The following is a 14,392-nucleotide window of genomic DNA, read 5'->3' as shown; positions in this document are numbered from 1 at the left end:
CAAAATTAATAACTTTGTTCTTCCAAAGACATTATTGATAGAATTAAAAGACAAGCTGCTGACTGGGAGAAAATTTTGCAAACCATTTATCTGATAAAGGACTTGTATCTAGAAGAAAAATTCTTACAAATGTCAATTAGAAGAGGAGAATTACAAAAAAGATCACAGACTAGGGGAACCCTAAGCTCACCTAGTCCTATGGATCCAACTAGATAACACTCATATCAGTGGAAATAACCCAGAAAAAAACCCAGACTGGCAGAGAAAACTCCACAACTAAAAGTAGAAAAGATGCCACATCAGTGAAGGTTAAAAAGGTAGAGATGCAGTGAGGAGCTTAAAGGGAGCCCTGGGACTTTCTGCAGAGGACCTGGCATGGAGAGGGGAAAGAAACAGACTATCACACCAGGAAGCCCACACAGGAAAGATAAATCCCCACAACATTCGGCTTTGAAAGTGAGAGGGGCCAAATTTCATGAGTTGGAAAAGAAAGACTAAGTAAGAGTAAGAAAAGTAGGAAGCACAAAATCAGTAAAAAGTAGTATTTCTGTAAAAATCAGTCGAGGGATTCATAAATGGGTGTTAAATATAACACCATATACCTAAAACGCTGGGGGAGAGGAGTAAAAATGGATTGAAGCTGAAGCGACCATCAACTTAATATAGACTGCTGCATGTATAAGATGTTCTACAGACATGCCCGTGGCTTCCATCAACACCACTGGGAGTGTCCACCTGCCATCCCCTAGGATGGCAACATCCTCTCAGTACCATCAACTGCTAAGTGACTATGGGCTACCATCTCCAGGCTACAGCCAGGGAACTGAGAACAGCCAGGTACCCCAAAGCAAATATGCTGAGTATGTTGAGTTCCTAGCCATCAATGAGGAGTTGGGGGAAGGAAATTAGACCCATATATGCGGGGAAGAAGGGTGCCATGAAGAGACTATGAGGCATTATTCACACCAGAGGGCTGGTGTGAGAGTGCTTGGCTGAAACTGATGGAAAAGATTTTCCATCTTCTTCCAAAGTGAGAACTTACAGCTCATCTCCCGTGTTCAGATGAGACTCTTGTTTTCAAAATGGTAACAGTTTGGTTTCTCCTTCCCATATCACTCCCATAGTTCAAGAGGCTCTGAGATTGAGAAATATTTTGCAGCTGACTAGGATTTACATTTTAAATAGCTAGGAACTACCCAGGATTTTTTTAAAAGTATTGATTTGAAAGATGCACATAAAAGATACTTATCTCACAGCAAAAATAACAGTGTCTCCCTTTTATCCTCTCCTTTGAATACAGTTATGTTACCCAGATTATTCTTTGTTCTTTTTCATAAGCTGATACAACAACTCTGAGGGTTTTGTTTTTAGTGCATGTTTGCCACATGCTGTGGATTCCATTTAATGAAACTTCTTTTGTGCTTAAGCATTTGCTTGTATGAGTATCAGTGCTTTAACGTCAATTTTAAAAATGCACAAGTTATAAAATGCAGAAGAAAGAGCAACCTACCAAATCTAACCTAATAAGAACCCCTGAAAATTTTTCTATTAAGACAGTGTACGGATTTCAGTTACACCTTTCCTGTAAGTTGATCCAAACATCTGGAAGAAAATGCATAAGACCATTCACATCTTTGTATGCATTTATTACTCGATGTAATAAAACTTATTTTCATTAGCAATAAAAAAGACATTATGTACAAACTGAAATCAAATCAAAAACAAGTGATAGATATGCAAAACATAAAGAGAAAGGAATCCAAGTATATCACTAAAGAAAGCCAGCAAACCATGAAAGAGAGCAAGAGAAGAAAGGAACAGAGAAGAACTACAAAAACAAACACAAAATGGCAATAAATAAATACCTACCAATATCAACATAATGAAGGCCATGTATAAACAGCCCCCAGCCATCTTCATACTCAATGAAGAAAAAGAAAGTTTTTCCCCTAACATCAGGAACAAGACAAGGGTTTCTACTCACCACTTTAAAAAAAAAAAAGATTTTATTTATTTATTTACTTATTTGACAGACAGAGATCACAAGCAGGCAGAGAGGCAGGCAGAGAGCGGGGAGCGGGGAGAGCAGGCTCCCCACTGAGCAGAGAGCCTGATGCAGGGCTCGATCCCAGGACCCTGAGACCATGACCTGAGCCAAAGGCAGAGGCTTAACCCACTGAGCCATCCAGATGCCCTCTACTCATCGCTTTTATTCAACATAGGAAGTCCTAGCCACAGCAATGAGACAATAAAAAGAAATAAAAGGCACCCAAATTGATAAAACTTTCTCTATTTGCCGATGACATATAGAAAACTCTAGGACTCCACCAGAAAACTACTAGAACTGATAAATGAACTCAGTAAATTTGCAGGATACAAAATCAATGTACAGAAATCCACTGCATTTTCTACACACTAATAATGAAGCAGCAGAAAGAGCAATTAAGAAAACAATCCGATTTACATTTGCACCACATAACAACGTATCTAGGAATAAACTTCATCAAAGGGGTGAAAGAACTCTACTCTGAAAACCAAAAAACACTGATGAAAGATACTGAAGATGACACAAAGAAATGGAAAGACATTCCATGCTCACGGATTAGAAAAACAAATACTGTGAAAGTGTCTACATTACCCAAAGCAATCTACACATTTAATGCAATCCCTATCAAAATACCAACAGCATTTTTCACAGAACTAGAACAATCCCAAAATTTGTATGGAACCAAAAAGACCCTGAATAGCCAAATCAATCTTGAAAAAGAAAAACAAAACTGAAGTATCACAATTCCAGACTTCAAATATATATTAATCAAAAGAGTATGGTAATGACCCAAATACAGACACATAGATCAATGAAACAGAACAGAAAACCCCAAAATAACCCCCCAATTATATGGTCAATTAATCTTTGACAAAGGAGGCAAGAAGATACAATGGGAAAGAGTCTTTTCAACAAATGGTGTTGGGAAGACTAGACAGCTACAAGCAAAAGAAAGAAACTGGACCCCTTTCTTACATTATACACACATATACATACATATATGTGTGTGTTGTATGTATACATATGGACACATATATACACATATGTGTGTATATGTGTGTTGCATGTATATATGGACACACATATATGCATATGTATATATGTGTGTTCATTGTATATATGTATTTATGTGTATATATATATATATATATATATATAATGGAATATTATTCAGCCAAAAAAGAATGAAGTCTTGCCATTTGCAACTACATAAATAGACCTAGAGAGTATAATGTTAAGTGAAATAAGCAGTCAGAGAAAGAAAAATACCATTGATTATACTTATGTGGAATTTAAGAAGAAAATAAATTAATAAGGGGGAAAAAGAGACAAACCAAGAAACAGTCTCTTAGGTATAGAGAACAAACTGATGGTTACCAGAGTTGGGTAGGAGCATGGGTGAAATAGGTTAAGGGGATTAAGAGTATACTTAACTTGGTGATTACTAAGTAATACAGGGAATCGTTGAGACACTATACTGTACAACTGAAACTAGTATAACATTGTACGTGACTCACTGGAATTAAGATTTTAAAAAAGAGAAGAAACAGACACTACAATAAGTAACTGGGTAGCATATTTGAAAGTCACCAAAAGAGATACACAAATGTCAAATAAGCACATAAAAAATGCTGAACATCACTAGTCATTAGGGAAATGTAATCCCACTAAGCCTGTCTGAGAATGGATACAATAAAAATATTGACCATACCATGTCCCAGCAGGGCTGTGGAGGATGCAACTCCCATCCATACACTGCTGGTAGCAATGAAAATTAGTGTAACCTTTTTGGAAAACTGTTCACCTGTTCCCATATGATTCCATTCTGTATACCATATTATCCAGTTTTCACACTGTAAACGTATTTACCTAAGAGAAGATATGTCCAAGCAAAGTTTACACACAAATATTCATAGCATCTTCATCTACAAGAGACCCAGATTGAGAAAAAGCCCAAATATCTATTACCAGTTGAATGGATAGAATAAATTATATATATCCACATAATGCAACATTAGTCAATAATAAAAAGGAAATAATCATATATGCAACAAATAAATCTAGAAATAATTAGGTTAAAGGAAGCAAACTGACAAAAAAGAATACACATTTTATGATTCCATTTACATAAAATTATAGGGAAAAAAAACTAATCCATACTGACAGATAGTCAGTAGTTGCCTGGGGATAGGGTCTGGTGATGTGGAGAGCAAGCCTGGAGAAAGGTAGATGGGGGCATTACAAAGGAGCACAAAGGTTTTTGAAACAATGGTTATGCTCATTATCTTGACTGTAGTGTTGAATTCACAGGTGTATACCTATATTAAAACTTACTAGAGCATATACTTTAAATATGTACAGTATCAACCACAGTTCAATGAATTATTTAACATATGTTTATATATTCACACATCTCTAATGCAATTAATCAGGTGGAAGATTCCCATGATTATGTTCTTACAGTATTAACAGACCCACACTATATCCAATCAAATTGATCCACACTACATATAACCAAAAAAGAAGTAATCATTTGCGGTGAAACTTAACCAAATATTTAGGGAGAGGTGATGTCCCTTGCCTTCTGAGGTACAGATACAAAAATACAATATCCCAGGTAAAATTATAGTGTTTAAGAGTAACTGGTAATTTTATGGAAAGTGGCTATTATTATAATAAGGCAAAGTCTAGGGTAATACATATTTTTTTAAATACTAAATCATAGTAACTGACATTTTTACTAACTCTTCGAAAATTTCTGACTCTTTAAAATATTTTACTATATGATGGAATAAAACATGTATCAGGAGAGAATCTATGTTATAATGTGAATTTGCTTGGAAGATCTTTAAAATATTTTATTATATTTTATTTATATATATATAAATAAATATATATTTATATATTTATTATATTTTATTATATGATGGAAGAAAACATGTATCAGGAAAGAATCTATGTTGCAATGTGAATTTGCTTGGAGGATCTAAAAACTGCATATTTCCACATCCATCTATGAAATATGTGAAAACTGAAAGTTATCTATACATGGCAAGAACAATGTAGGTATATTTCCAAAAATGCATATTAAAGACCTGCTTTCTTCTCCAAATGGACAATTTATTGCTTTTCAGCAATGAAAGGCATCTCTAAGACTGCTCATGAGGGCTGCTACACAGCATGTAACTGCCGATGGAATGAACTTCCACCTGCTAAACCTCTTCTCCCATCATGAGATCAAAACAGTTTCTCTACTTTTAAGTTAGTTTGTGAACCTCACAGGAGGTATTCCACAACATTCTTTAAAAAAATAAAGATTTTAGGGGTGGCTGGGTGGCTCAGTGATTTAAGCCTCTGCTTTCAGCTCAGGTCATGGTCTCAGGTCATGGTCTCAGGGTCCTGGGATCGAGCCCTGCATCAGGCTCTCTGCTCAGCAGGGAGCCTGTCTTCCCCCTTCTCTCTGTCTGCCTCTCTGCCTACTTGTGATCTCTCTCTCTCTCTGCCAAATAAATAAATAAAATCTTTTAAAAAATAAAGATTTTTATTTCTTTATTTTCAGAGAGGGAGGGAGAGAGAGAGAGAGACCAAGCACAGGCAGGAGGAGCGACAGGCAGAGAGGGAGGGAGAGAAGCAGACTTCCCGCTGGGCAAGATGCCCAATGTGGGGGAATCAAGACCTGAGCCAAAGGCAAATGCTTAACTCACTAAGGCACCCAGGCATCTCCCACAACACGGGAATTTATTATTTATATCTGTGAAATCACTTGAGCCAGGCATCATATACCACCAAGTATGTGAGGTGTTACACTCTCCTGAGGACTTAGGCCTTAAATCTGGTGTAGAATCAGCAGCAGCCATCAGGACACAGTTTCTCAGAAACTGCCCCCTTTAGGCACCTGATATGAGCTGAGCACAAGCATGAGAAGCTGCATAGGGAGAGACAGATCCAGCTACCAATATGCTTCATTGATGTAACTAAGTGCCCAGCACCATGCTAGGGTAGTAGACAATGAGACTGATAAAATGGGTCATGGTCAAAACAACCACATATTATAATGGACTTCTCACATGGCCTTTTTCTTCTCCTTTCCCTATCTATTCCCTAAAAACAAAGTTGGAAAGGAATAAGAAGTGACCTGAATTCATACAGGCATTCATGATCCTACAATAAACATAGGGCCATAGACTTGCTCCTGTGTATCACTAAATGTTCTCAGCAATCCTGAGTTAAGCATTCTTTTTTTTTAAAGTACCACAACCCTGTTTTCTGTCAGACACTAAGGTAGTGCTGGTGACTAAGATGTAGACCGTGTTCCCCAGGAGCCAGCAGTCCAGTGGGGGAGACATACAGGCTCCCCACTGAGCAGAGAGCCTGATGCGGGGCTTGATCCCAGGACCCTGAGATCATGACCTGAGCTGAAGGCAGGGGCTTTAACCCACTGAGCCACCTAGGCGCCCCCTGAGTTAAGCATTCTTTTTTTTTTTTTAAAGATATATTTATTTATTTGACAGACAGAAATCACAAGGAGGCAGAGAGGCAGGAGGAAGCAGGCTCCCCGCCGAGTAGAGAGCCAGATGCGGGGCTCGATCCCAGGACCCTGGGATCATGACCTGAGCCGAAGGCAGAGGCTTTAACCCACTGAGCCACCCAGGCGCCCCTGAGTTAAGCATTCTTATTCCCATTTTAAACTGGGGGAAGATGGAGCTCAGTGTCGTTATCTGTCTTCCCTCCTGCACCCCTGCCTTAAGAGGAAAGCAGTTCCAGGACACCCCTTGAGCAGGACAAACACTCACTGGAACTGGGCCATATCCCAATGGCTTTACCTGCAAGACAGTCAGGGCCACCCAGTCCCAAAATGGGAAATAACTGACTTACATCTGGGATCCCTTTGTCTCCCCACACCCTAGGGCAGTTCAGTCCCTACTGTGGGGACCCATCCCTCAGCTGAGTCCTGAACACCTAAAAGGCAGGATATGCTTTTCTTGCCAGGCCAGGTCTGTCTGAATTAAAATGTCACCACAGTTGCCACAATGACTTCATGTATCTAGGATACTCAAGCTGGTCCTTCACATAGGAAATGCCTCCCATCTTTCAGTCATCAGTTGCTGAGTCCTGAGAAGCTGTATCCTCACAGCCACCCAACACCATGGTTTCACCAACTACATGAAGAGCTCTGTCCTGATATGTAAAAATCAGTGACTTCTCAGCACATGTTTAACACCTCCTGCATCCATCCATCCATCCATCCATCCATCCATCCATCCATCCATCTGTCCAGTTAACAGGCATTAGGACCAAACTCTGCACCATCCCTCTGGTTAAGCTTTAGCCTTCTTCAGATTGAAAAAGAAAAGGGCGCCTGGGTGGCTCAGTGGGTTAAGCCGCTGCCTTCAGCTCAGGTCATGATCTCAGTGTCCTGGGATCGAGCCCCGCGTCGGGCTCTCTGCTCAGCGGGGAGCCTGCTTCCTCCTCTCTCTCTGCCTGCCTCTCTGCCTGCTTGTGATCTCTCTCTGTCAAATAAATAAATAAAATCTTAAAAAAAAAAGAAAAAGAAGTAAAGTGTTGAAAGTGTGGGGTGGTAAATACAGATGTCAAGTCTAAGAAGAGATGGCTCCTTCCCATGAAGATTGCAACTTACTCAATTCTCTTATCATCGATAATTTTAAAATATTCATTAATGCCCTGGGCTTTTCTCCACATCTTTAGCTACTGTCCTCTTTATATATACTCTCCCCTTAGCAGCAAAATTCTATGAATTCTCAATACTCATTCACATCCCACTGCACCTGTCGTCAAACTTAGTATTCATCTCAAATCTAACTGGTCTGTGTTTCCCCATGCTTCCACAGAAATTACACTTGCCAACTCAGCAACCATCTCTTTGCTGCACGTATAGATCAGGAATGTTGAAATGATTGTTCAAATGGAGGCAAACAGGTATTTTCCCAAGAGGAAAGGATTTCCTTTCCCCCACGACAGAATTCGATGCTTGGGTATAGAAGATTGTACTGCAGCACGATCAGTAAAAGCTAGAGTTTAATCCTAAGAATGCCCCTTTCCTCCCAGAGTTCCAGAAAGTTCTGCGTGGTAGGTTTGGGCACTTCCCTCCCAGTTTCCAGCTCCACAATGGTCAAGCTGCACTTCAGTCTTCTTTCGCGAGGTGGCATGAACGTACCGCCATTTTCTTATTTCTTTAAAAAGACGTTTATTTAAAGAGCACCCCCCCAAGGCAATACCCTCCCTTACCTCCCTTAAAATCCAGGCTATGGGGGCGCCTGGGTGGCTCAGTGGGTTAAGCCGCCGCCTTCGGCTCGGGTCATGATCTCAGGGTCCTGGGATCGAGCCCCGCATCGGGCTCTCTGCTCAGCAGGGAGCCTGCTTCCCCCTCTCTCTCTGCCTGCCTCTCTGCCTGCTTGTGATCTCTTTCTGTCAAATGAATGAATAAAATCTTTAAAAAAAAAAAAAATCCAGGCTATGAAGTTATCTACAGAATGATTCTAATTCTGCCCAGGGGGTGGGGAATCCTGATAATATAAAAGAAGACTGTAAAAACATACTCCGGGGTCCGCAGATGATGAAACACCAGGTGGCAGTGGCTCCCCTTGGCAGTGCTTGGTGGACCACTGGCAGCTCATGACAGGCGGGAGGTGACTGAGAGAGAATGGAGTGTCAGAGAGGGGTCTGGGCAGGTGTGTCCTGTGTCATAGGGGATAAGAGAAGGGGTGGGGTGGAAGAAAAGGTCTGATTTGTCTGTACAGGGGTGGACTAATGTAATGTGAGCATCGTGTTTTCCGGTAGAAAGCCCTGTGTACAACCTACAGGGCACACCATCTGACAGTGATGAGGGAAGAGGTAAATCAATGAACGTGGTATAGATCTGGAGTCAACAGTAGATGGAACTTCTTTAATATACTTATGAATTTTCCAAACAGAATTGGTTTCATATAGTACATAGACCGTTTCATGGTATTTTTTACTCTTTGCCAAACGTATTCTTTTTTCATTAAAAAAAGAACGTTTATGGAAATGAATGGGGTGCCACCTGGTGGGAAGATCTAGTACTGCAGCTGTGAAGTTTCAGATAAAGAGCTGAGCAAGGGGGAAAGGGGTAGAGGTTTGGGAGAATGACTTCATGGTATCAGCCAGTGTTTCTTCGAGTTTTTAACTGGGACAAGCCCTCTGAATTTATCACTTTTTTAGGATATAAAAAAGCACATATTCTGGGATATCTAAACCTGAGATTAAAAGTCCTGCTCCAGTCTGAATTACACACACAGTCAATTCAATTTTTTAATCTACTTCATTATCTACCTTCATTTCTCCATGAAATTGAATATAATGGAGACCTTTACAAAATATCTAATATATGTACACATTTCTCAATCTGTTCACAAGTCTTTCTTGTTTCCAAATTTTTATGAAGGTACTATTTTTTCCTGAATACAACATTCTAAATAATATATTAAAGTATATTTATAAAGTGAAATTGTCCTGCATCTCCCACTAGACCTACTCCTACTCCCTGACCCAAATGATCTGTTGTTAATAGAATGGTGTCTCCTAAACGCATATCTGAGATATTTGCAAATACTTTCCCCAATGTCTTCACACAATTCTTTATGATTTTTACTTTCAAATTTGCTTTTCAATTTCAATAGTATTATGACTTTACAGCTTTATGGAGCATAATTTTTTAAAGTTGAACAACACACTGGGAGCATGTAATGACATCTTATGGAGGTATTAGAGTGTTCAGAGCCCTGGAGGTATTAAAAAATTCCAGAAAAATTTCAGAGTTATTCCAAAATTAGCTGTTGATAGGGAGATGAAAAAAAGCATTTCTCAATTTACATAATCTCCTCTAAAGTCAGTATCCTTGTATAGATATCAGTTATAATGCTGAATAACTTGAGTAGCTGTTAAGACTAGATGAGATGAGGGGCGCCTGGGTGGCTCAGTGGGTTAAGCCTCTGCCTTCGGCTCAGGTCATGATCTCAGGGTCCTGGGATTGAGCCCCACATCGGGCTCTCTGCTCAGCAGTGAGCCTGCTTCCCCCTCTCTCTGCCTGCCTCTCTGCCTACTTGTGATCTCTCTCTCTCTCTCTCTCTCTGTCAAATAGATAAATAAAATCTTAAAAAAAAAGACTAGATGAGATGAAACATAAAGTAGAATTTCTTAAACCACTTTTATACATACCACTTTCCTTCCCTCAAGATCACCCACCCCAGAGTTAATGCCTGAGCTTCTGCCCAAAACTTACCCAGGTCTCTCAGCACAAGGGGTAGAATTTCCATCTCCTCTGTCATCTTCATCACCCAGAGGAGTTGCTGAGTAAGTACCCAAGTACAAGGGGCCACAATAGCAGGGGGGGCTTGTGATCCAACCATTTCTCCAGCCCTGGAAGCCCATCATTGAAAAGGGAGGCTGTTCTGTGTTCTCTAGGGAGGACAAAGGATAGAACTTCATTCCCATCTTGCCACTTATCTGGAACAATTACTTAGGCTCTGTCAACCTGAGCCTGGTCCTCTGTGAAGTGGGACTCACCATACCTTTGTACAGAACTGTTCCAAAGAGTAAATGAGAAAAGTTGCCTATATTATATGGCACGTCCTAGGACTTTAGGGGCCCTTCAAATGTTGAGCTAGAACAGTAGGTGGTGGCTGAGCCTCAAGGTTAAGGCAGGCACTGTGAAAAGTTGTTTCTCTTAATGAGATTATAAATATGTAGAGGAGGGAAGCAAATATCTCTATGACATAACTTGAGTCAAATTTTTGGTCAGATATTCTCTACTTTCTTGAGTGATTCAGAATTTCATAAGAGCTGTTCATCATCATGCCCCTGAACAGACCCTAAAGCAGTTCCCCATGCTGGAAAGACAGGTTTATCTGACTCATCTGGTGAGCTCAGTGGAAATGGCACCAGGGTAGAATGCTGTGGTGTTTGCCTAATTGCTGCTTGGGAAAATTCTAGACCCATCATACAGTCATCAGTGCAGGGGCCCTCAGAGTCCTTGGAGTATGCATTATTCAGCTACATCACATCAGGATTTCTGCCATCCACTGCCTCTCTGAGAGGCAACAACCTACAAATTACTAACATTTAATGGAAATGCAATTATCCATTCTTCCATTCACCTATGACTAAATATATATTGGTCTCAAAACCCATACTGCCACTGGATATGTCCCATTAGCCTCATCCTCATTCAGTCATAGACCTTCTCTCTATCTCTCCTCCCCACCTCCCTCCTTCCCTCTTTCTTTCTCTCCCTTCTCTGCCTCCCTCCCCACCCACTGCCCCTCAAAATCAAAGTTCCAGAAAGAATTTTCTGCATTCTCTGTTATCATTACTCCCTTGCCACTGACTTCTTATCTCACTGCACTAGAGCTTCTGTCCCCAGAACAGAAAGTGCTCTCACCAAGGTCACAAGTCACCTTTTTTGTAACCAAGTCATTATTTGTACAAATGTATGAAGATATGAATATTACTTTTAATGACTACCTAAAATATGTAAACTTTTGCAGACTGCTTCTGTTGCTTCATGACAAATCTTTGACTGTTTCCAGGCTCTACAGAATGTAGTGCTATACAAAGACAAGCTGTCCTGCTCCTTAACTGTGCAGTCCTGGGTCAAGTCCCTATTCTCTGTGTCCTTCAGCTTTTCATTTATAAAATGATGGTGAGCAACAGTATCTACCTCATAGGGGTTCTGTGAACATTAGATGACTCAATAAAAAAATTCATTAGCATATAAGCAAAATTTATCCATATTTGTTTTTCTTATATGTATTTACTGGCATTACTATCTTCTCAGGCATGAAAGACAATATATAGACTGATGTTTATCCACAATCAATGACATTTGGAGTATGTGATAAATGACTGTATTAGTGCTTAGAGCTGCCATAACTAATTAACAGGAACTTCGTGGCTTAGAACTACAGTAAGTTATGATCTCATAGTTCTCAAGACTAGAGAAATTTGAAATCAAGTGTTGGTGGGAACATTCTTAGAGCCCGCAGCCTGGAGAGAAGAATCCTTCCTTACATCTTCCAGTCTCTGGTAACTACTGGCTTTCCTTGGTTTGTGGCAGCATAACTCTGCCTCCGTCTTCACATAACCTTCTTTCTGTGTGTGTGAAATCTCCCTCTCCCTTATTTATAAGGACACCAATCATTGGATTTGAGGATCATCCTAAATCCAAAATGATCACTTTTCAAGATCTCTAACATAACTATACTTGCAAAGACACTATTTACAAATAAGATATGGAGGGGGTGGTAGAATTTGGAAATATTTTAGGGAGTATACAGTTCAGTCTACTATGGTGAGACAAGCAAGTTAAAATTAAATGTAAGATGATATCTTATGTTTTGCACATAAATATGTAAATGTATGCATACAGGCATAAATATATAAATACCTGCATAAGAATATTTCTGGTAAGTATGATACAGATGAAAATATTAAAAGGGCTTTACGTTGAACGGTGGACATTGAGGTATTATTTCCCTTTCCATTTCATCTACTTTTAACTATAGTAAACACCTATTGCTCTTGTAATAACACAAAATATTAAAATGGCTGGGAAACAAGCATTTTCTGCCCCAAGCACAGGTAAGCCATTCACTTTAGAAGCAGAACATCCTTGGGGCCCAGGAAAGAAGACAAGATACAAGATTCCACAGTGTAAGAGGACACCATTCCCCAAATTCCAAACCACACTATTGAAGATTAATATTTTAAATTTTTGAAAGATGGTGGAGAAGTAGCAGGCTGAGACTACTTCAGGTAGGAGGAGATCAGCTAGATAGCTTATCTAAAGATTGCAAACACCTACAAATCCAACGGAAGATCAAAGAGAAGAACAGCAATTCTAGAAACAGAAAATCAACCACTTTCTGAAAGGTAGGACTGGCGGAGAAGTGAATCCAAAGCGACGGGAGATAGACCGCGGGGGGAGGGGCCAGCTCCCGGCGAGCGGCGGAGCGGCGGAGCAACGGAGCACAAAATCAGGACTTTTAAAAGTCTGTTCCACTGAGAAACATCACTCCAGAGGCTAAACTGGGGTGAAGCCCACACGGGGTCAGCGTGGCCTCAGGTCCCGCAGGGTCACAGAAGGATCAGGGGTGGCTGAGTGTCGCAGAGCTTGCAGGTATTAGAACGGGGAAGCTGGCTACAGAGACAGAGCCAAGGAGTGAGCTCATAGCTCGGGGTTACCTTGAACAGGTCGCAGGCTCGGCGAGCTCGGGGTGCGGCCAGAGGCCAGGCAGACGAGAGTAATTGGGCACTATTCTCTGAGGGCGCACTGAGGAGTGGGGCCCCGGGCTCTCGGCTCCTCTGGGCCGGAGACGGGGAGGCCGCCATTTTCATTCCCGTCCTCCAGAACTCTACGGAAAGCGTTCAGGGAACAAAAGCTCCTGAAAGCAAACCCAAGCGGATTACTCAGCCCGGCCCCTGGTAAGGGCGGTGCAATTCCGAGTCAGGCAAAGACACTTGAGAATCACTACAACAGGCCCCTCCCCAGAAGATCAACAAGAAATCCAGCCAGGACCAAGTTCACCTACCAAGGAGTGCAGTTTCAATACCAAGGAGAGCGGCGGAATTCCAGAGGAGGAGAAAGCAAAGCACAGAACTCATGGCTTTCTTCTCCCCATGATTCTTTAGTCTTGCAGTTACTTTAATTTTTTTTTCTTTTTCAATTTTTTTTCCTCTCTTCTTCTGCTAAATTTTTTTAAATTTTACCCTTTTCTATTTAAACATTTTTAACTAGTTTATCTAATATATATATATATATATGTATATATATATATATACTTTTCTTTTTTGTATTTTTTCTTTATTCGTTTTCCTTTTTTAATTGTTTCTTTTCTTTTTCTTTTTTTTTTCTTTCTGAACCTCTTTTTATCCCCTTTCTCCCCCCTCACAATTTGGGATCTCTTCTGATTTGGTTAAAACATATTTTCCTGGGGTCTTTGCCACCCTTTTAGTATTTTACTTGCTCCTTCATATACTCTTATCTGGACAAAATGACAAGGTGGAAAAATTTACCACAAAAAAAAGAACAAGAGGCAGTACCAAAGGCTAGGGACCTAATAATATGTCAGATCTAGAGTTCAGAATGACGATTCTCAAGGTTCTAGCCGGGCTCGAAAAAGGCATGGAATATATTAGAGAAACCCTCTCTGGAGAGATAAAAGCCTTTCTGGAGAAATAAAAGAACTAAAATCTAAGAACATTGAAATCAAAAAAGCTATTAATGAGGTGCAATCAAAAATGGAGGCTCTCACTGCTAGGATAAATGAGGCAGAAGAAAGAATTAGCAATATAGAAGACCAAATGACA

At 40.3% G+C, this 14,392-nt stretch overlaps 1 pseudogene; it reads left to right on the top strand.

Annotated features, from left to right (window-relative positions):
- Nucleotides 1-750: 750 nt before the first annotated feature.
- LOC111139975 lies at nucleotides 751-1,066 on the top strand (annotated as a pseudogene).
- The last annotated feature ends 13,326 nt before the right edge of the window (nucleotides 1,067-14,392 follow it).

This window comes from Enhydra lutris, unplaced genomic scaffold (genome assembly GCF_002288905.1).
Source record: "Enhydra lutris kenyoni isolate GAN:26980312 unplaced genomic scaffold, ASM228890v2 scaffoldscaffold131, whole genome shotgun sequence".
Lineage (NCBI taxonomy): Eukaryota > Metazoa > Chordata > Mammalia > Carnivora > Mustelidae > Enhydra > Enhydra lutris.
This window is presented reverse-complemented; position numbering and strand designations above follow the sequence as displayed.